Source organism: Lepus europaeus, chromosome 17 (assembly GCF_033115175.1).
Source record: "Lepus europaeus isolate LE1 chromosome 17, mLepTim1.pri, whole genome shotgun sequence".
NCBI classification, from domain to species: Eukaryota; Metazoa; Chordata; class Mammalia; order Lagomorpha; family Leporidae; genus Lepus; species Lepus europaeus.
The window spans coordinates 41,560,628-41,584,481 of record NC_084843.1 but is presented as its reverse complement, the minus strand read 5'-3'; the positions used below and the strand labels follow the sequence as shown (position 1 = coordinate 41,584,481).

The following is a 23,854-nucleotide window of genomic DNA, read 5'->3' as shown; positions in this document are numbered from 1 at the left end:
GAGAGTCTCTCTCTCTCTAACTCTGCCTGTCAAAATAAATCAAAAAATCAATCAATAAATAAATAAATAAGGGAGAGGAGTGGCAAAAGGAGAGAAGTTACCACTGGGAGACAAGGGAGAAGCAACCCAGTTCAAGGAGTGGACCAAACAGTAGCAGGTGATGGTTCAAGTACTTGGGTCCCTGCCACCCATGTAGAAGACCTGAATATAGTTCTAGGCTCCTGATTTCAGCCAGGCCCAGCCCTGGGTGTTGTGAGCATTTGGGGAATGAAACAGCAGATGGGAGTTCTCACTCTCAAATAATAACAATAAAAGGAAATCAAACCATTAGAAATGATAGCTTAGAGGCTTTTGTGTGAACAGAGTTTTTTGTCTCTCATAGATAAATATGTAGGAGTGGAATTGCTGGCTTATATGGTACGTATATGATTTTCTTTGTAAGAAAACTACCTGCTTTAAAAGGCAGCTGCCCCATTTTACATTCCAATCAGTAATATAAGAGAGTTCTAGATGCTCTTCATTTTGTCAGGATGTGGTATTACCCAGTTTTGTCTGTTTTTAACCTTTTAATAGGTGTATAGTGGTATCATACTGCTGGTGGGGTTCTTTTTGTTTGTTTTTTTTGTTTTGCAGGGGTTAACTTTGATTTAATAATTCTAAACCAACATAGAAAGCGAAAGACAGTATAGGGGTCAGCACTGTGTTATAATGGGTTAAGACACTGCCTGCAATGCTGGCATCCCTTAAGGCTGTTGGTTTGAGCCTTGGCAGCTCCACTTTTGATCCAGCTCCTTGCTAATGCACCTGGGAAAGCAAAAGAGATGACCCAAGCAATTGGGGCCCCTGCAGCCACATGCAAGACTGGGATGAAGCTCCTGGCTCCTAACTTTGGTCTGGAAGAGCCCTGACCATTGCAGCCATTAGAGAATTGAACCAGCAAATGGAATCTCTCTCTCTGCTTTTCCAATAAATAAATAAATAAATAAATCTTAAAAATAAAAAGGAAAAACAGCAGAGTGTTGCCATGTATGCTTTACCCAGCTTCTCCACCATCCTCTGTAACGTACACAATCACAATACAATTCTCAAAAACAGGAACTTGACACTGAGTACCATGCGATTAAACAAAATATGGGCCTGTTTAGATTTCACTTGTTTTTATCTGTTTTTTTTTTATTGCATATAGTTCTGTAAAACTTAATTGTATGTTTAGATTTGTATAACCATGACCACAATCAGGATATGAATCTGCTCCATCAAAGCCTGTATATATCGATAAACATTATCTGCTGGGGACTTTGATAAGTGATGATGACTTTCTTTTGCCCTTTTCCCCGGCCAAGTTAAAAACCAATGATCTATTCTCAGGCTGCCATGTGCAAACGACAATCGACAGGGACGTTCACCTGTCCATCCTGCTCATTTTTCCTTTAAGAGAAGCCAGGGCCAGTATAGGGAGTATGGATGGAACAGTGAGCAAAAGAACAGATCTTGCCTTAAAAAAAAAAAAAAAAAAAAAAAAACCTTAGTAGGACAGATACCCATGAAATTACAAACTGTGAAAAGTACTTTCCATGAATGAAAAGTAAATAAAAAGTACAATAAAAGATTACACAGAATGGACAATTACCCATGTGAAGTTACCTTAGCACTCATAGGCCCCCCAAAATTTTTCTCCATCCAGCCACCACAGGAAGCCAAACTCACCATGAGAGTGCCCACAGTTCCAGGTGTTTTGCTTTGATTTAGACAAGCCACAGTGAGATCCCAGCAGACTGGGGCACACAGGAACCACCACTGGCTTCTGGCTAACATCTGGTCATGACCCTCTGCTCTTGTCAGAGGGACCTATACTTACAACACCTCTCCTAATAGCCCATATCTAGTTTTGTTATTAATCCCTAACACTATTTGTTCCCATGCATCTCACTCTCTCTTCTAAATCAATAATCCCAATAGTCTGATTCATCTCTGTATCCCCTGGCATCTGTTCCCCAGTTCCCACACACACAGTAGGTAGTCAATAAATGTCTTGAGATTATACAAGGTGTGACTCAGATTATAATGTTCACAGTAGGGCTTTGGGGGAGTAGACTGTAATATAGGTGGGTTTCAACAGGAAATCCACCAATGGGAGGCATGGGACAAGCAGTCCAGTTCAAGAAATGGACCACAGTGTACGTAAATATAACAACAGGATGCCTGGCCACCTGAGAGAGGATGGGAACAGGACCAGAGGATATGGCTGGAAACAGACATGGTCATGCACACTAAAGCTCAGGACCACACCAGCCTGGCACCTGTTGGGAAGCCAAGCAGACACACTCTGCTGGTAGAGAAGGGGCTAGGAGGAAAGGTAAGGGTGAGCTCTGGCTACACGACTTTGTTTGTAAAGGCATTTGCCAAGAGCTGGGCTAGAGAAGACCAGGAACTCAAAAAGAAGCAAGCACTTGCAACAGCTACAAAGGCAGTCAGCTAGGAAATCACTAGGAAATGAAAGCAACTGGGGGGAAAAATCTCTCAGAATATAGGTAGTTATACATATGACTGGTTTTTTCCCCCGACAGGCTCTAATCTTCCCTAAACTATCAGGCTCCATTTCCAAATCCTCTGAACACAACGACTGGCCTGGGTAGACCCCTCCTGCAAGGCCTCTTGCCAGCCAAAAGAAACTCGAAGCCACGGCTCTCAGCTCTGCACTGGTGGAGCCCCCACACATAGAATCTGTTTATATTTAGTGATTGGTAAGCCCAAGAATCTCTCAAATCAAATCACTGATTGCTCTGAAATTTTAAAGTCTCAGAAAATGATTCCAACCTTTGTTTCCAAAACTACCAGCAGTTGCAGCATCACCACACAGCCTGGACCCAAGATTCTTCATAATCAGGATGCTGAGCTTTGCCACCTCCCATGGCCCAGGATGCTCTGTGGACTTCTGAGGCGGCAGGCCCCACAGCCAGCCAGCCCCCTCTCCAGGAACATCTAGGAGTTGTGAGATCCCATACAACCTGAAATATACCCCCAAGATGAAACGAGGATACCCTTCTACCAATTTCACTTATAATTTTTCTGTTACACCCATATGTGGGTAGAAAATGTTACCATTATGTTGCTGTTTGCTAAACACACTGAGCTCCTCAGATCCAAGGTGTGAAGTACCAGCCAGTCCCAGTCACAGGAGTTCAAGCTACACCTACTGCTTCAGCTCTCACTGTGTAACTAAGGTTTCCACAGAGAAAAACTAGTGTCCTGGTCACACCATGCACTCACTGCAAGGTAAAACAGAACCTGGCAACTGTAAGAGGGTCAGTGGCTTCTGGGTAAGACGGCAACACGACTGCCCTTCTGAGCTCCTGTGGGAAGGTCACCAGGCATCGATGCAGGTCTCTGCCCACGGCAAAGACCCCAGCTGTGGCTCCCAAACCAGTGCACCCTCCTCCCACAACAGCTCCTGTCTCCAAAACTGCCTTCTCTGGCTCTATCCCAAATCAAAACGGCCCTATCTCAACCAGTTAGGAAACAACCTACAGTGTGAATGACACAAGGGCTTCAAGGTCATAGACAGCACGTTAATAACCCCTCCCAGGCTCTCACTCACCCAAAAGCTGCATAATAATTAATTAACAGCGAGGATAACACTGAAAATTCATCAAGCACATACTCTTCAATTAAGGACATTATCATTCAGCTTTATACTAAACTCAAAATGAAGCCACATAAGTCCAAACTGCTGAATTGTATTTAAAATCATTTTAAAAAAATACAAGACACTTCTCACAAATACTGCTGTTATTTCACATCAGACACTGGAACTGGGTTATTCTGCAATGGCACAACACTGCCATAAAGCAGCAGAGACTCCGTACGAAATGACCCCAAAGGAAATGTTACACACCCCATGTATTTTCAAACACAAAGAACAACTATGACTCAAAGCTGAGTTTTAAATCTCATTTAAATCCCAACTCTCCTCCTACCCAAGAAAAGGAAACATATTGTTGAGTTCAAAAGGCCCAAACAAGATATCAAAAAGCTCAATGTGAGCACCAAACAAAAGAGATTTTATAGAATTTATCTACAAATGCTAAAACCACAACTATGCCTCTGCCTACATGCCACTGTGTTTTGTCATAGGTATTTCTACCTGATGCAGTCTAAGTGAAATGCCCATTTTTTTCTAGCTATCCAAAGAGCAAGGAGAAAGGACCTAACTTGTTGGTGATTACCAACTGCTATAATTGAATGTGTCAAGAAACTTAATACTCCATTTCGTGTTGTGTTAATGATATTTGGAAGTAGGGTCTTTGGGAAGTAATTAAGATAGGTCCCCCCACGATGGCGTTAGCAGCTGAAAAAGAGGAAGACAGACAGACCAAAGCCAGACCACTCACTAGGTCTTGATGTCCTTCATCGTGACGACACAGCCAGAAGGCCCTTGACAGATGTCCGAGCCATTCCCTCACACTTCTCGACTTCCAGAAGTCAGAGCCAAATACACTTCCTAGATTACCTGGTTTCAGGTATTGATTTGAACAGAAAACAGAGTAAGACATCAAACCTTGGTATGACACATCTTAGAGACTGCTAAATGCCCTTAATATCTATTCTCCCTCTCTTCCTTAATTACAGAACCCCAGGTGGTTTGTTGCTGTTGTTGTTATTTGTTTGTTTTTCTAACTGATACCCAGCATAGAGATCTCAGCTTCCATGCTCTCGCAGCAAGGGGTGGTAACACGGCTGGGAGTTAACCCAACAGGTTTCAAAGAGTGGTCCAGGGCCGTGAGAGCCCCCAAAGCTTTTTTTTAGATAATCCCTGAGGCCAACATGGTTTTCAAAATAATACGAACACAGTATTTGTCTTTTGAATGCTCATTCCTTGCTGAGTACACGCGAGGTTTCTGAGGCCACTTGACAAATGGTAACCACAACAGCCTGAGTGCAGCAGCAGGCTGGACAGTGCAGCTGTCTTCTGATGAACAGATACTAAAGTGACTTACAGAAACGCCAAGGAGACACAGTCTTCTCACGGTTGGAAAATCGTTATTTTTCATTAAAAATATAATTTATGCACATCTGTAATAGATTTATGGTTATTTTTAAATGAATTGATTTTTTTAAAATTTCTCATTTGATTTCTAATATGGAAAATACATGTATTTGCTTCCAACAGCTGTTTAAAATTTCGTGCCTTAAAAATAACACATATTTATTATCTTAGTTCTGGAGGTCAGGAGTCTAAAGGAGGGTCTTACAGAGCAAAAGTCAAGGTGTGGGTAGGCTGGGTTCTTCCTGGAGGCAAGAGAGAATACATCCCTTGAAGAACTCTGAGCTTGTGCTCCACCTTCCAGAAATGGTATCATTCTTTTTAAAGATTTATTTATTCGAAAGTCAGAGTTACACAGAGCAAGGAGAGGCAGGGAGAGGTCCTCCATCCAATGGTTTACTCCCCAACTGGCCGCAACGGCCGGAGCTGTGCCAATCCGAAGCCAGGAGCCAGGAGCCTCCTCCAGGTCTCCCACATGGGTGCAAGGGCCCAAGCAGTTGGGCCATCTTCTACTGCTATCCCAAGCCACAGCAGAGAGCTGGATCGGAAGTGGAGCAGCCAGGTCTCGAACCTGCGCCTATATGGGATGCCTGCAGGCCAGGGCGTTTAACCAGCTGCGTCACAGCGCCGGCACCATAGAAATGGTATCACTTTGACCTCTGCTTCCATCCTCATGTTGCCTTCTCTGTGACCCTCTGCCTCCCTCTTACAAGGACTCTTGACTATATTGGGTCCACCTGGCTAGACCCCATGCCAAGATTCTTAACTTAGTCACATCTGGAGACTCTATTGCCTGGTGAAGTCACATGTTAACAAGTTTCAGGGATTAGAATGAGGATATATTTGGAGGCCATTATTCTGCACTGCTGTAGGCTACATACAACCCATATAAGTAAAACTCCTTGGGGTCCTCAGTATTTTTTAAGTTTAGAGAGGGGTCCCAAAATCAAAACATTTGAGAATCATTGGTTTAGCATATGAATAAGAGTAAGTTGGTTATTAAGTGGGAAAAGGAAAGCTCGGAAAAATTATGTGATTAACCAAAGTCACACAGACTATTAATTGAACTTCAACTTGAGCCCATGCAGTCTGGCTACCAATGAATCTAGTGCAGATCCTTTTGTGCCATGAGGCCAACCACCAAACATCCAGAGTGTAGCAAAGGCAAATAAAAATTATTCCATGGGAATTTTTTCAGGCATCAAATAAAGAGTACAACAACATGTAAATATTCAGATGTAAACTTGGTGGGCAGGAGAGAGAACAAGTTGGAAAGGAAAGCATTTAAAATAATCTGAACTTTTCAAATCCTTATTTAGAAATATACTAATTTATTACCTCACCTGAGAAAGGAGGTCAATGACGAGATTGGCCAAGTGCTCCAGGGCTGAGGCAGGGAGACACACCTAACTCTACTCAGTCCACAGGTACAGGTTTATTGATCAGTGCCCTGAGCCTCAGGAACCAGGCACAGGAAAGCGCTGTATGAGGTTAGACCTGGAGACCACAGCAGATTCACAGTCACTCACAATACTGATGTCAAGCCCCAGTTTTTAACAGTCTAACTGACTGTGACATCTGAAAGATCGCCTTCTTGTGCTGTCTCTCCCAGCCGTTTTGGTGTGACTAGAGTCACAATTCCACAGCTGGAAAGAAACTGCACTCAGCCATGCTCTGTTAAAAACCATGCTAATGATCCAAATCACAGAGTTTACAATAAAATAAAAATATTTACAATAAAAGAGAAGATCTAGAAGGCACAAGGGGCCACATACAGTGTTCTCAAATGAACAGCCTACAGCAAGCCAACAGAATCAGAGGAGCAGTGATTAGGCCCCCGTGCCCAGCCCTGAGAAGTGTACACTTGTGAATGACAGCTCCCTGCCCAAGTGAAGCTTCTCAAGTACTCAGCTAACCCAACCATTTGGAAAGCAAAAACCAGCAGAAGATGCTGAACTGAGAGCCAACAAAAAACATATTTAAGGAACTACTAGGAATTTGCTATCCAAGGTAGAAAGAGCCCCAAACTAGCTAGTTTGATGCCAACATTTTCTACGTGAAAATATGAGGTTAATGCCTATGGAATTTTTCACAGAACCTCTAGTCACAGAACTCAGTATTTTTTACAAACAGAAGAAACTTGTAGCCTATCCTATGATTACATTAGTATCCCTCTAACCTACAAAACATAACCTGCTGTTTAGAGACATCCTAACGTATCATTTCCATCACGAAACCCCTGCACACACCTGTCAAATCTGTACAGCCTCTAAAAAGGTATATAGGCACATATTCTGCTACAGAGTAATTGCTTGACATTAATTTTAAAATAACTCTTTTCATGTGCCAAAGCCCAAGGCAACTTAACATTTTGTAGACCAAAAATTTCATGCCACTTTCTACGCCTATTAAGGAGATGTGGAATGTAAGGACATGGAGCTTACACAAGATGAAGCTGCTAATTCACAACAGCAAACATCTATTTTTTGCACGCCACAGGCATAGTTCCACAACTAAATCTTTTAAATCTAGCATCCCATATAGAAAGAAAAATGACACTTTGACAGAATACAGATTAGAGGCATAATGAATTTATGCTGATAAGTACTCCGTTCTAGTGAGTTATTTCAAGAATAATAATTCTGATTTCCAAGGGAGTAAATGTTCAATAGATTAACCAGAAAAAGAACCTGGACAAAATTGCATAGATATACTATATGGTATGAATACAGATATGGTCTAGTAGTTTTCAAAGAGATCACTATTTCAGTATTTTCTTTATCCTTAGGTGAAATAAAGGAAAGCAATGTACATGTAAAGTATGAAGGATTTAAGAACATTGGTAAAGGCATATTAAAAATCACCTGTGGAGCTGGTGCTGTGACGTAGTGGGTAAAGCCACCTCCTGCAGTGCCAGAATCCTGTATGGGTGCCAGTTCGAGTCCCAGATGCTCCACTTCCAATCTAGCTCTCTACTACGCCCTGCAAAAGCAGTAGAAGATGACCCAAGTCCTTGGGCCCCTGCATCCACATGGGAGACCCAGAAGAAGCTCCTAGCTCCTGGCTTCAGATTGGTGCAGCTCCAGCTGTCGCAGCCAATTTGGGAGTGAACAAGCAGATGGAACACCTCTCTCTTTCTCTGCCTCTCCTTCTCTCTCTGTGTAACTCTTTCAAATAAATAAATAAATATTTTTTAAAAAATCACCTGGGCACTCATGATTCAGGAATTATGGGCATTAGGTATTTTCAAGGTCCTTCTACTATACTATACTACAATTAAATTCTGAATGAACTACTTTTAAAAACACTTAAAAAAAAGATTTTATTTAATTATTTAAGAGGTAGAGTTATAGACAGTGAGAGGGAGAGACAGAAAGAAAGGTCTTCCTTCCATTGGTTCACTCCCCAAATGGCCACAATGGCCAGAGCTGCACCCATCCAAGGAGCAGCCAGGACTAGAATTGGCGCCCATCTGGGATGCCAGTGTCGCAGGCAGAGGATTAATGTACTGCGCCACAGCGCCGGCCCCTAAAAATACTCTTTAATAAAAACTTTTTTAAAAAAAGATTTTTCATTTATTTATTTGAGATGTAGAGTCAGACAGAGGTGGGGGCGGGGGAGCCAGAGAGAGAGGTCCTCCATCCACCGGCTCAATCTCTAAATGGCACCAATGGCTGGAGCTGGGCCAATCCAAAGCCAAGACCAGGAGCTCCTTCCGGGTCTCCCATGTGGGTACAGGGGCCCAAGGACTTGAGCCATCTTCTACTGCTTTCCCGGGGAACTGCAGAGAGCTGGATCAGAAGTGTGACACAAACTGGCACCCATGAGGGATACCAGCGGTTTAGCCTACTACACCACAGCACTGGCCCCTAAAAACTTACTTTTAATGAAGTGGTTAGTTCCAGGTAGAGAAACAAATACAATGAGAATATGGCAAGAACCATGGACTCAAACCTATGCAAAGAGTACTGAAGGGTGAACAAAGAAGGCTGGAGTTACCTGGGAGGCAACTATGAATATAGTGATGGGATGGGGAGTCTAGCCCTCCAGCTTCCAGCAAGGTAGGAAAACCCAACCTGATACCAGGATTCAGAAGGGAACAAAAGTGGTCCCGGGTCGAGAGTGTCCTCCTGGCCCCAGTACAGACTGAAATCTTGCAAAGTAATACTTCAAGATTCCAGGACATAATTATCAAGGAAATGTTAACATGTAAACAAAACTTACCATGCACACCAAGAAAGAAGCACAAACACAGATTTAAATCATCAAGGATTAAAGAGACTGGTATTATCAAATATAGGGTATGAAATAACTGTTGAATGTTGTTTAAAGATTAAAAAAAGTTAAAAAATGAACAAGCAAAAAAAAAACTATCAAAATATATTCAGACAGATTTAAAGCAGAGCTAGAACTTATAAAAATTAAAAAAAATCACTGAAATTAAAAACTCAATAGATGGATTAAACAGAAGACTCAACAAAGCTGAAGAAAGAATAATTGAACTGAAAGCTAAATCTTAAGAAATCATCCAGAATGCAGCAAAGAAAAAACAAAGAAAGCAAACACATTAAAAGACGGGAAGAGTAAAAAGAGATCTAACATCCATTTAATCAAAATAGAGAAGACAACAGAGAGTTAAGAAGAGACAGTATTCAAAAGCATCAATATCTGAGAAATTTTCAGAACTGATAAATGGCATGAATCCACGGACACATGTAACACATGGAATACAAACAGGATTTAAAAAAAAAGAGAGATACATAAATACACTGTAGTAAAACTGCGGGAACAAAGACAAATAGCAATCTCAGAGTAAGTCAAATCTACCAAATAATGGCAAATGAAAGCCCAACAGATGTCCTAATAGCAAAAACAGAAGTCACAGGGCAATACAACAATATGTTCACAATGCTGGAAGAAAATAACTGTTAACAAAGAAGTGTAAGAGCGAAATAAAGGTATTTCAGAAACCAAAATTGACAGAAATTACTACAAAGAAATTGTCAGGAGAGAAAATTCTGAAGGAGAGGACATGGACAGTGTAGAGGAAGCAAGGAGCAAGAAATGGTTTACACATAAAATTGAACAAATATCATTTAAACAATAACAAGTCTCTAATTTTTCTTTTTTTTTTTAAGATGTTTTTATTTGAAAGAGTTACACAGAGAGAGGAGAGGCAGAGGAGAGAGAAAGAGAGGTCTTCCATCTACTAGTTCACTCCCCAATTGGCTGCATCAGCTGGAACTGTGCCGATCTGAAGCCAGGAGCTTCTTCCAGGTCTCCCATGTTGGTGCAGGGGGCCCAATGACTTAGGCCATCTTCCACTGCTTTCCCAGGCTATACCAGAGAGCTGGATTGAAGTGGAGCAGCCAGGACATGAATCGGCGCCCATATGGGATTCCAGCACTGCAGGCAGCAGCTTTACCTGCTACGCCACAGCGCTGGCCTCCCTAATTTTTCTAATACAAATTGTCTAATTGTATGGTGAAACAAATAACAGGACCGAAATACTGGAAAGAACAAATAAACACTGAAGGACAGAGCATTCATTAGGAACCCTATGCATTTTTTATTATTGTGAAAGGGGATCAGAATACCTTATACACAACCAACTTCAAAACTGTTAGGTGTACACAGTGATCTTCCAGAGTAATCATTTTTTTTTTTTAATTTATTTGACAGATAGAGTTAGACACTGAGAGAGACAGACAGAGAGAAATGTCTTCCTTCCGTTGGTTCACCCCCCAAATGGCTGCCGCGGCCAGAACTGTGCCGATCTGAAACCAGATGCTTCTTCCTGGTCTCCCACGCGGGTGCAGGCACCCAAGCACTTGGGCCATCCTCCACTGCCTTCCCAGGCTACAGCAGAGCTGGACTAGAATAGGACTAGAACTCAGCATCCATATGGAATGCCGGCACCCCAGGCGGAGGATTAACCAAGTGAGCCACAGTGCGGGCCCCTCCAGGGTAATCATTATAACAACAGAAATAAAATGTATAATCTCCCAACCAGCAAAAAAAAAAAAGAATGAGAACATAAACCAACAAGATCTTCAACACCCTCTCTACAAAAAGAAGGAACATTAGCAATGAAAATGGACCACACCCACACAGTTAAAAGAAACTGTTGGACTGTCTTTCCAAAAACAAAACAGAAAGAGAAACAAAATGCATTAGCCATACAAGTAAAGACTGAAAAATCTGCTTACATTAAGTTCATAAACATTATTTTTCAAAGATGTTCAATCTTACTACAAAACAGAAAAAGCAAAATAAGACAATAATATGATGGCAATAAAATCCCCCCAGATCCCAAATGCTAGAGGGCAGTGAAACAACAGATCAACGGTGACATATTTTCAAAGAATTTTATTGCTAATTTATTATATTATATATAACTAATTTATTATCATTACACACAACACGTAAACCTTACAACATAATCATATGAAAAGAAGTGCAACCTGTAAAATACCACATGCACTATACCATCTTTATCAAACTTAGAAACAGATAAAACCAAGCAATATATTGTATGTATGTACACACACGGAGAGACATAGTAATCATGTGCTAGAATGGAGAACAATGATTCAAAACACTATTTAGTTCAGCTGGCTTTTATGTTCTAGGTCAAGCTCTTTATCTCATTTCAGACTGGTACCCTGAGCAGCACTGGCCTACACTGTTCAGCTCCAGGAAAGGCAGGCCCGTAACTAATATTCCAAGATCAAAGCCTCAATCAAAAGCAATTCCAGATTAAAGGAAAAGGTCTGGTTCCAAATGGCACTCCCAGGCCTTCCTGGAGCCTTTCTCCCAGGTTCACGCAAGTTCAGAGCCAGCAGCACGTGTTTCAGTGACTCAAGTTGACATGGTTTCCCTGAGTCCTTTGCACATTTCTACCACCCTGGTCCACACTGCTTGCCTCTCCAAGTGGGCTCAGGGGGAACTGGCCTCTCGTATTCTCTTTCCTCTTTCTCCCCATACCACACTGGCCTTTTGCAGCTGATTTTGCCTGGGAACCAAGAAAGTCTGGAAGTCCGTGGAGCGTATCAGAGCCTCAATCTCAGAACAAAGCAAGAGCAAATACAAGGAAGTTCAGATCCAGGAGTTCTTTGAGAATGGGTGACTTACGTGTGTTGTCTTTTCTATACCCTCTGCTGTGCTCTAACTTCACTGTTCTTGAAATTCACAGTCCACAACTCCTTCAGTCCCTGATGTGTTGCCTGGAATAACAAAGGCAGGAAATGAGAAAGGAGGCAACCAGAAGGAACCAAAGCGACCACTGGGGAAACAAACTCTGTCCTTCAATCAAGTAAAAACTTGACCTTTAAGAAGGAAAGGGGCCACCCAAATTAAGGAAAAGCTCCACCTAATAATAAGCCATTTTTCATCTTTATCCAAAACTATTAATAGAAACTTAATGTTTATAAAATAATTATTTATAAAATGCTTTTACATGCATATTCTCTTTTTAAAAAGACATTTATTTATTTGAAAGGCAGACTTACAGAGAGAGAACAACAGAGGGAATCTTCCATCTACTGGTCCTCAATGGCCAGGTCTGGTCCAATTCGAAGCCAAGAGCGCACAACTGTACTCTAGCCTCCCCTGTAGGGTACCAGGGGCCCAAGTACATGGGTCGTCAACCACTGCTCTCCCAGGCACATTGGCAGAGAGTTGGATCAGTCACAGAGCACCCAGGACTTGAACTGGCACTTCGATTAAGGATGCCAGCTTAATCCAGTGTGCCACAACACCATCCCCAAGCCTCAGGATCTTAATTAACAGGCAAGCATTATTTTTAAAGGCAGCAGCTTTAGTTCCCAAAGGGTGGGGCATACCCTCACCACCATCACCATACCTCCCAACACCTAGCACTAAAGAAGATGTAAGCCCAGCTCTAGGACCCCTCCTTCCAAACTCTTCCATGACACCAATAACATGATAATGTCAACTTGAACCTCAGTATCGTCATTTCTTCTAGCACCAGATATGCTTTCTTAGTCAACAGATACTGAGTGGGCTGCTAAGTGATGGAGACATCGCCACAGGATTGCTAACTTTTTTAAAGATTTCTTTATTTTTTATTTTAAAGCCAGACTTACATAGAGAGAACAAAAGACAGAGAGAGAGAGAGAGAGAGAGAGAGAGAGACAGAGAGAGAGAGAGAGTTATCTTCCACCTGCTGTTTCACTCCCCAAATGGCCACATCAGCTATGGCTGGGCCAGGCAGATGCCAGGGGCCAGGAACTTCATCCAGGTCTCCCATAGGGTAGCAGGGGCTCAAGCACTTGGGCCATCTTCTGCTGCTTTTCCCAGGCCATTAAGAGGGAGCTGTATAGGAAATGGAACAGTGGGACTTGAACCAGGGCTCATATGCGATGCCAGCCTGCACAACACCACCAACTCCAGGATGGCTAATTTACCACAGACAACCCCAAGGGTGGGAAATCCACACCAAGGTAGGTAAGAAGCATCTGCATCTTTTTAACACACCCTCCTTTCATAGGCCATAACTCTAATTGCTAGGCTTATTATTATTATTAAATAGTTTCAAACTTTCAGAAAAATTGCAAAATAATACAATGAATGCTCAAGTACCTAGATTCACCTGTGAACATTTAACCCATTTGCTGAATCGTTCACAGGCTCTCTCCACATATACATTTAAAAAAATATATTTATTTATTTGTTTATTTGAAAGAGCCATACAGAGAGAGAAGGAGAGGCAGAGAGAAAGAGGTCATCCATCCGTTGGTTCCCTCCCCAGTTGGAGCTGCACCAATCTGGAGCTAGGAGCCAGGAGCTTCTTCCAGGTCTCCTACACAGGTGCAGGGGCCCAAGGACTTGGGCCATCCTCCACCACTTTCCCAGCCAAAGCAGAGCCAGATCGGAAGTAGAGCAGCCAGAACTCGAATCGGCAACCACATGGGACGCCTGCACTGCAGGTGGTGGCCCCACAGGCTACACCACAGCACCAGCCCCTCCACATACACTTCAGCATTTTTTATTTTCTGAGCTGTATGGAGATAACTGCCATCCATCACAACCTTTTCCCTCTAAACACTGCAGAATTTACTTCCTGAGAATAGGATGTTCTCTCACACAACCACAATGCAGTCATCAACCTTAATAACAGCAATATTTATATAGGACAATCCTTTAATTTACTGTCATGTTCAACTAATCCCAAATGCTCTTTGGGCATTTCCTTTCCCCCCAGTTCAGATTGTAAGAAAGGAATATTATAAATGGCATGCAGCCACCATTTCTTGTCTGCTTCCTTTAACCTGGAACACACAGCCTGCCTCGGTCTTCCGTGACATTGACACACTTTAGATGAAGACAGCCTCTCTCCTTTCTATATTAATAGAAAACCTCCACTTGTGACTCCTGTGACGTTTCCTCAGGTGATTCCAGAAGATTCAGTTCGGGTTGCACATTATCAGCCAGAAAACCACAGAAGTGCCACTGTCTTTTCCAGAGGTCACACCTCAGGCACAAAAAGCCTCCACCACAGACTGATGATGTGCACTTTGATTACCCAACTAATGTGTTGTCCAGTTTCCCCAGGAAAGCTTTCTTCTGTCCCTTGCAAGCAGTAAGTACTCTGGCTGGATCCTTTAAGGCCATGCAAATATTTTCTCTCACTAAAGCTTTTCTCTCAGATTTATCATCCATTGGTGATGCTTGCCTGACTTTAATGCTGTGGTGGCTACAACACACTGATTGTCCCAACTCCAATTCCCTCCATGTTCCCATGCATTACTCAGCATCCTACATTATTTATGCATCTATTTATCTATTTATAAACAGTGTCATACATGAAATTCTATTTTTTCAATGATTTATAATTTGTGTACTTAATTACTTTGGTGTTAAAAATGTCTCAGATGGGCCGGCACCGTGGCTCAACAGGCTAATCCTCCACCTAGCGGCGCCGGCACACCGGGTTCTAGTCCCAGTTGGGGCGCCGGATTCTGTCCCGGTTGCCCCTCTTCCAGGCCAGCTCTCTGCTGTGGCCCGGGCAGGCAGTGGAGGATGGCCCAAGTGCTTGGGCCCTGCACCCCATGGGAGACCAGGAGAAGCACCTGGCTCCTGCCTTCAGATCAGCGCAGTGCGCCGGCCATAGCGCGCCAGCCGCGGCGGCCATTGGAGGGTGAACCAACGGCAAAAGGAAGACCTTCCTCTCTGTCTCTCTCTCTCACTGTCCACTCTGCCTGTCCAAAAAAAAAAAAAAAAGTCTCAGATGGGTCGGCGCCATGGCTAACTTGGCTAATCCTCCACCTGCGGCACCGGCACACCGGGTTCTAGTCCCGGTCGGGGCACCAGATTCTGTCCCGGTTGCCCCTCTTCCAGGCCAGCTCTCTGCTATGGCCCAGGAGTGCAGTGGAGGATTGCCCAAGTGCTTGGGCCCTGCACCCGCATGGGAGACCAGGAGGAAGCACCTGGCTCCTGGCTTCGGATAGGCGCAGTGCACCAGCTGCAGCAGCCATTTAGGGGGTGAACCAACCGAAGGAAGACCTTTCTCTCTGTCTCTCTCTCTCACTCTAACTCTGCCTGTCCAAAAAAAAAAAAAAGTCTCAGATGTAGACAGTGGGAGCTCCTTTCAGCTCACTGCTGTGTCTTTGTGACACACTTCATCTTCTTTTCCTTGCTTCTATTTCCTTAACTTGCTGACATTGAAAAAAAATACATTCTTCGCTCATCTTGTACCTCCTTTGCCTCTGTCCTAGATACAGACACTTCTTCAAAAGTGCCTGGTTCCCTTCAGTGGAGAATGCTCTGAGAGAACAAGATGTGGTGTCACATGTTGTACAGGCATTGACTATTTCTAGTGGTTACTTTCAATTTTGAATATTATAAGTCAGACAATTAGAGGGTACTTGGTTTGGGTCTGCTGGCCAAGTTTTGGTGGATCTTCTCGATCCTGTCTGGCTTGGTTTTATACTTGATCGAAGCAGGTCTTTGTCAGTTTTGTATATACTCCTCCCATAAGGCCAGTCTGAGGTATATGGTCCATATTTCTGGGATGTGGATGTCTTGGTGTTTCACGGCATGGCTGAGGTGCTGTTTGGCAAGGTGCGCCACCGAGGCTAGGCAGAAGCCAGTCTCTCTCGGTAATGTCAAGCACTGGCACTGCCACTCTCCCCTTGGCCTGGCAGCAGCTGCCCCCTGCTAAGCCCCCCATATGTAGGACCCACTCCTCCAGCAGCTCTCTCTTCTCCAGTGCCCTTGTTTGCCAGCCCCTGCAGCAGCTCTGAGCTCCACTGTGTGTCTTCTCTGTGCTATGACACCACCAAGCTCTGCCAGGATTCAGCTCCTTGCACCTCGGCAGGGGAAGAGCACAAGCAGAAAACTAGGGCAAGCTCAAGTGTCCCCTCCTGGGATCCTCTTCTCTAAAGGATCGCAGTCCTGGCTGCCTGAGGTCAGCTGCCAACTGCCACACAGATGGCTGCCCCATTTCCTAGCTGTTCACCACAGCGGGGCAGGACCAGCACCGCCCACGTTTTTCTCTTCATGCCTTTAACATGAAGGCTCTGTTGGGAAGAGTTAAGAATCAAACACTTTAGCATATATGAAATGCTCTTTTTTAAAAAAAAAAGACTTTTTTTTACAGGCAGAGTGGACAGTGAGAGAGAGAGAGACAGAGAGAAAGGTCTTCCTTTTGCCGTTGGTTCACCCTCCAATGGCCGCCAAGGCCGGCGCGCTGTGGCCGATGCACCGCACTGATCCGAAGGCAGGAGCCAGGTGCTTATCCTGGTCTCCCATGCGGGTGCAGGGCCCAAGAACTTGGGCCATCCTCCACTGCACTCCTGGGCCACAGCAGAGAGCTGGCCTGGAAGAGGGGCAACCGGGACAGAATCTGGTGCCCTGACCGGACTAGAACCCGGTATGCCGGCACTGCAAGGCGGAGGATTAGCCTATTGAACCGCAGCGCCAGCCTTAAAAAAGACTTTATTTATTTGAGAGGTAAAGTTATAGACAGAAAGAGAGACAGAGAGAAAGGTCTTCCTGTCCTTAGTTCACTCTCCACAAGGCTTCAACGGCCAGAGCTGGGCCGATTGGAAACCAGGAGCTTCTTCCGTGTCTCCCACGTGGGTGGCGGGGGCCCAAGCACTTGGGCCATCTTCTACTGCTTTCTCAGGTCATAGCAAAGAGCTGGATCAGAAGAGAAGCAGCGGGACTTGAACCAGCATCCTTATGGGATGCAGGCACTGCAGGCAGAGGCTTAGCCTCCTAAGCCACAGCAACACTGGCCCCCAAATGTTCTTTATTTAAACATGTCAAAAAAAACTTGCTTTATAAAAACATGTTTGTTAGGAACACGCATGTTCACTTTGTAGCAACAGAAATGCTCTGTTGCAATGAGGAGATTCCAAACAAGATGAAAGTGAGGTGCCTCTATCCCTTCCAGGAGGTGGACACTCACTTCCATCAACTGGCTAGCCGCCATCTTGACACACACATCCAGGACTCTCTCCAACTCCTATTCCAAAAGGCTAAGCAAAGCACCACAGTCTATCAAGCAGTTACCATGGGTTGCTGTTCTTCATTTTTCTTATTTATGTGCATGTACTCAGGAGCGAGGAGAAGTCTACAGTTCATTTAAACCTTTCTCTGGTATATTTCTAATTGCACTTTGAACTACTGTTGAAAAAAGATCAGGAAATAAATAGTCAAAAAGAAAACTTGCAACCCCAAATATCAAATTCATCAAAATAAAACTGGCAAATAAAAACAGTACTTCCATCACACACAGTGAGAAATAAAGGATTTTGCCTTTCCTTGCACAAGCCGGTAGACTTGTGCCCCTCACATGTGGATACACCCACATGCACAGTGTCCCAAACAGTGTGCCAGGCAGAAACAGGGAATAGCCTCTTACTACTACTACTTGTGCAGATTGTTCTCCCTATTAGAAATCCATGTTACAAATAAATAAAATTAGAAGAAAAAAAGAGGAAATCCAGGTTGTAGTCCATCTGTCTAATTCATTTTCTCAAGAGGAATCTTTTGCCTAACAAGTTATGCCTCTCTCTGATTTCATTCCAGGTCCTCTGGAACTAACACATCAGCATCTGATATAAATGTAATGCCCATTTATCCTTCTGCCCTCCTGTATCCAGGCACGCCCCCATCCAGGACCTCTTCCAACAATCATCCCACCGGTCTCAGTGTCTCCCACAGAACTTGTTGAATTCTGTGTCCACAAGTCACCATATGATCAGCACCCTAATTAAGTACAAATTCTTCTACAGGTGCCCAGTTCTCAGGAAGTAAGTGGGAACCTCTGGGCTTCATAGAACAAGACTTCCACGATCTGCTCCCTGCCCTCTTTTCCATTTCATCTACCAACACTTCATGCCCCACCACCTGTGAAACACTTGTAACCATTTTGCAGGGTGGGTGTCTGGTGTCAAACAAGATAACACTTGAGACCACTGTGTCCCATCATAGTGTCTGTTCCAGCTCTGCTCCCAATTACAGATTCCTGCTAATGTGTACCCCAGGAAGAAGCACATGATGCCAAGTATTTGGGTCCCTGCCGCCCATGTGGGAGACCTGGATTGAGTCCCTATCTTCATCCTGGCCAGTCTTAATTGCTGCAGGCATTTGAGGAATGAATAAGCAAATGGAAGACCTCTCTCTCTCTCAAATAAATTAAAAATAAATAAATATTTAAAGATTTATTTATTTATTTATTTTTATTTTGGACAGGCAGAGTGGACAGTGAGAGAGAGAGAGAGAGACAGAGAGAAAGGTCTTCCTTTTTCCATTGGTTCACCCCACAATGGCTGCTGCAGCCAGTGCACTGCGGCCGGCGCACTGCACTGATCCATAGCCAGGAGCCAGGTGTTTCTCCTGGTCTCCCTTGCGGGTGCAGGGCCCAAGCACTTGGGCCATCCTCCACTGCACTCCCGGGGCCATAGCAGAGAGTTGGACAGGAAGAGGAGCAACCGGGATAGAATCCGGCGCCCCAACCGGGACTAGAACCTGGGGTGCCGGCACTGCAGACGGAGGATTAGCCTATTGAACCGTGGCTCCAGCTAAGATTTATTTATTTGAAAGGTAGAGTGACAGAGAAGTATATTTATGTGTGTATATATGTATACATATATATTCTTTTAATCCTCACATATCCTTTACCATATTACTTATCATTCCCAATTTATAGAAGAGAAATTGAGACAGAGAGAGAAAATGTAACTTACCCCGGATTATGCAGTTTATAATCGGCAGAGCAGGGATTCAACTCCAGGCTGCCTCGTTTCAGTCTTAGGCTCACAACTACCTCATATACCGCCCTACACCTGTCCACCAAGCACTAGAGCAGGGACAGACTATGATAAGGGCTAACCCAGCCAGGATGTAAAAAAAAGTACAGTACTCATGGGTGACATGTGCTACTCGACACATACCAGAAAGCACACAGCCCTATAGCCACAGAATGATGAGTTTACGCACCCAGTAGCAACCCAAAGTTATCCAGCAAACACTCAGACCCGTCACTCTGAGGGACCATCCTCTCAGTTACTTAACACATTCTGAAGGCAAGAAGGAGGGCTAAGAATCTGGGCTTAACAGTCACACAAGGTTGGGTTTCAACTGCAGGTCCTCCAGTGACCTCTCTACAGCCTTGAACAAAATACCTGAGGGGCCCGCGCCTTGCCTCACTTGGTTAATCCTCCGCCTGCGGCACTGGCATCCCATATGGGTGCTGGGTTCTAGTTCCGGTTGCTCCTCTTCCAGTCCAGCTCTCTGCTGTGGCCCGGGAGGGCAGTGGAGGATGGCCCAAGTGCTTGGGCCCCTGCACCTGCATGGGGGACCAGGAAGAAGCACCTGGCTCCTGGCTTCGGATCGGCGCAGCTCCAGCCATAGTGGCCATTTGGGGAGTGAACGAACAGAACGAAGACCTTTCTCTCTGTCTCTCTGTCTATAACTCTACCTGCCAAATAAAAAAAAAATACCTAACCTATCTCTTGTGTGTTCATATCCTTGTACGGATTAATGAGATAATTTATACAAATAGCTTACTTCTTTAACATTAAGTTACAAATAGATAAATAAAATAAATAATAATAATTGCTGCTGCTATTTTATTTCAAGATTCAGTTCTAAGCCATATGGAAAAATACCAGACAGACAGAATCAGTCTGTGAACCAAGAAGGATCTAATCCATAGGATTTGAAAGACATCAGGGATTCATCAAGCTATCAACAATCATTAACTATTATAACTCAAATGTAAGAAATCTGTTTCAAAATGCTAGGGAATAACAAAGTCCTCTTTTTATAAAGAGACAAGAGCAGTTGTGTATTGAAGGCCTACTCTGTCTTTAGTCTTCTCATGGGAATTTCACAGACATCATTCAATCTTAAAACATTCAAAGTTCTGGGCTGGCACTGTGTGGTACTAGGTTAAGCCTCCAGCCGCAGTGCCGCATCCCAGATGGGTGTCAGTTTGAGTCCCTGCTGCTTCACTTCCAATCCAGCTCTCTGCCATGGCCTGGGAAAACAGTGGAAGATGGCCCAAGTGCTTGGGCCCCTGCACCCACATGGGACACCCAGAAGAAGCTCCTGGCTTCAGATCTGCCCAGCTCTGGCCGTTTGGAGAGTGAACTAGCAGATGAGAGACTTTCGCTGTCTCTCCGTCTTTAACTCTGCCTCACAAATACATACATACATACAAAGATTCCTCAAGTGATCCCAATTTCACAGATGAGAATTCTGAGCTTCTCAGGGGCTATGTGATTGGCTCCAGTTCACACCACCAATAAGCAGCAGAAATGTTGCTTAAAACTGAAAGACACACCAGTGAGGCAATCAAGGACATAACCATGGCTGCAAACACAGCCATTCCTCAAAGCATTTCCTTGGCACCAATCTGAACTTCCTTGAGCAACAGGCGGTGTAATCAATCCGTGTTTTCCCATGATGTGTACTGTGCTTCTACACCTGTCACATGTAAATCACCAAGAGGTCATGATAGATCACCCACCAAGGTGATAGTCTACTACAGATCTCAATCTATCATCCAGTTTAGTCCTGATGTCCTACAGAACAGCCTTAACACACGTGGCCAAATCAGTAACTCCTACACTCTTATTTAAGGAAGAAAGCAACAGTTTACTGTGTAAATTCTAGGACTTTAGTCTGCTGCTAATAGTTCTGGAAAGAAATACCATCCCAACGGAATCCATGTTATGGCCACCAATGTGTCCTTACCACAATACATAGCCAAGCATATGAGGGTACTTCAAAAAGTTCACAGGAAAAGTACAATTAAAAGATAAATTTATTATGGTGCAAAAAATTTTAGATCCATGCATTTTTAACAATAAGCATTTTCCACAAACTTTGCTTTTTCAAAAAGGTCTACTTATTTACTGGAAATGAAGAGTTACACAGAGAGAAAGAGAACTTCTATCCACTGGTTCACTCCCCAAATGGTCATAATGGCCAGGGCTGGGCCATGCCAAAGCCAGAAGCCTGAAACTCCATCCAAGTTTTCCACATGGGTGGTAGGGGCACAAGCACTTGGGGCCATCTTTTGCTGCTTTAGGCACCCATATGGGGTGCAGTGACACCACAATGCTGGCCCCTCCATGAGCTTTTAAAAGACCACCTCATAAGCATGGGCTCCAAATTTTTGTTTGTACCAAAAGAAACTCATCTCTCAGTTTCATTTTCACGAACTTTTTGAAGTACCCTTGTACCAGAAGCCTTCAATCAATATGGGTGGATGTTCACATCTTGATACAGTACAAAAATGGAGAGGAGAAAAGGGATGAAGAGTTGCCTCAGAAATGATTACTCATCCCACTGAGGGAAACCGTGGCACCAAACTGCTGTCAGGAATTTAACACTTACAGAGACATGGATTGCAAGGATAAATTTTGTGAATTATGATTTTTTTTTGAATGAGCATATATCACACTCTGGGAATGAAAATGCCTCCTAACTATTCAAACATTTTCCAATATTTTGAAATACGAACAGACCTAAAAGTGCCTTCTAATGCCCTATTTCAGAAATATGAATCAGCCAAGCACCACACTTTATAGACAAAGAACAGGGCTGGGCCAGTTAGAGTTTAACAGAGACAGATCATAAACAAATAATTAGAATACCATACAATTAGCACTTTCAGCAAAGAAGAGCTAAGAGTGGGAGGGTGCAGAAGAGGGAATGGCTAACCTACTGACATTTCAATTCTGTGTTGTGAGAAAGGGGCTTTCTTCCTCTAACCTCCTTAGCTACCTCCTTCAGCAAGCCTACTCATTTAAAGTGACAAAGCATCATAGTCCATCTACATAGTACATTCTCCTAAACATTCAGTATGCTCCTCAATCTTCATCCCCCAGGAACAAAAAAAAAAAAACCTGCATATTGCCTTAAGGTAGTTTCTCAAGTAAGCATATGCCACACTACCACACACAACTTGAGTATTTAGCTGAGTTCTATCCAAATTTTCTGGCCTAGTATTTCCTCCCAAAACCTTTGACTACCTTGTAATCAATTAAACCTGTATGTAATTTGCTATGCAAATATCTTAAAGACTCAGCCAAACAAATGGCTTATCTAGAATTATGCTACTATCATTAGCAGTTCTTTTTATTAAATTAATAATTTTCATTTCCAAGAAAGATTTAAGACAACATACAAGAGAGGACTCATGTGCACTCAGAAGATACAGTCAAAAATGAAAACTCATGAAATAAAGATAGAAGGTAATTTTTCAACCACAAGATAGTATTCTTGGTATGACTGGACATTGACAATGGTTTTAAATTCCTGATAGGAGAGAAGGGGAAATGGGACAGGCCACAGAATTCTGACTGGAGGAAAAACATACAAGGGCTTTACCCCGTCAGTACTTCAAAATAGACTTTTATGAATGTTTTGTATAATACACGCAAAAGCAGCCGTCATGTGGATTTCTATGTTTTTACTAAAAACTATAAGCATAATATTAAAATGGATCTGAGAGAAGAGACACTAGAAAATGTAGAAATAAACACTTGCCTTATTTCAAATTAAAAAAATACTTTTAAGGTGACTGAAAATAACTGAGCAAGATGTCACAGAGGTTGGTCCCCAAAATAGAACCTTCTAGGAAAACCATTTGGATGTGGCCTTTTATATTAGTGAATCCTAGAAATACTTAAAGAGTTCTCTAAAACTTCAATGACAATTTCCTTGTTTAGAAAGTTATCATCCTGCTTGGCTGACCCAGGCACTATTTATATGGTAGCCCCATCATCCGTAGATTAAATCTCTTTTTTTTTTTTAACTTTTATTTGATGAATATAAATTTCCAAAGTACAGCTTATGGATTACAATGGCTCCCCCCCCCCATAACTTCCCTCCCCCTGGCAACCCTCCCCCCTCCCGCTCCCTCTCCCCTTCCATTCACATCAAGATTCATTTTCAATTCTCTTTATATACAGAAGATCAGTTTAGTATATATGAAGTAAAGATTTCAACAGTTTGCCCCCACATAGCAACACAAAGTGAAAAAATACTGTTGGAGTACTAGTTATAGCATTAAATAACAGTGTCCATTAAAGACAGAGATCCTACATGATATTTTTTTTAAATTGATTAATTTTCCATGCAATTTCCAATTTAACACCAGGTTTCTTTTTTTTCATTTTCAATTATCTTTATATACAGAAGATCGATTCAGTATATACTAAGTAAGGATTTCATCAGTTTGCACCCACACAGAAACACAAGGTGTAAAAATACTGTTTCAGTACTAGTTATAGCATTACTTCACATTGGACAACACATTAAGGA

General features: G+C 43.2%; 1 protein-coding gene across 7 annotated transcripts in view; it reads right to left on the bottom strand.

Moving 5' to 3' along the window:
* The window catches only part of SGMS1 (sphingomyelin synthase 1), a 465,134-nt gene that overhangs the window by 209,521 nt on the left and 231,759 nt on the right, over nt 1-23,854 (bottom strand). For 5 of the 7 annotated variants that reach the window (XM_062215295.1, XM_062215298.1, XM_062215297.1 and 2 more), the window contains one exon: nt 12,179-12,270. The exons of the other annotated variants lie outside the window; for them this stretch is intronic. The gene's annotated coding sequence lies outside the window, so the exon portion shown is untranslated. The remainder of the gene's footprint in view (nt 1-12,178; nt 12,271-23,854) is intronic. 7 annotated transcript variants of the gene reach the window in all.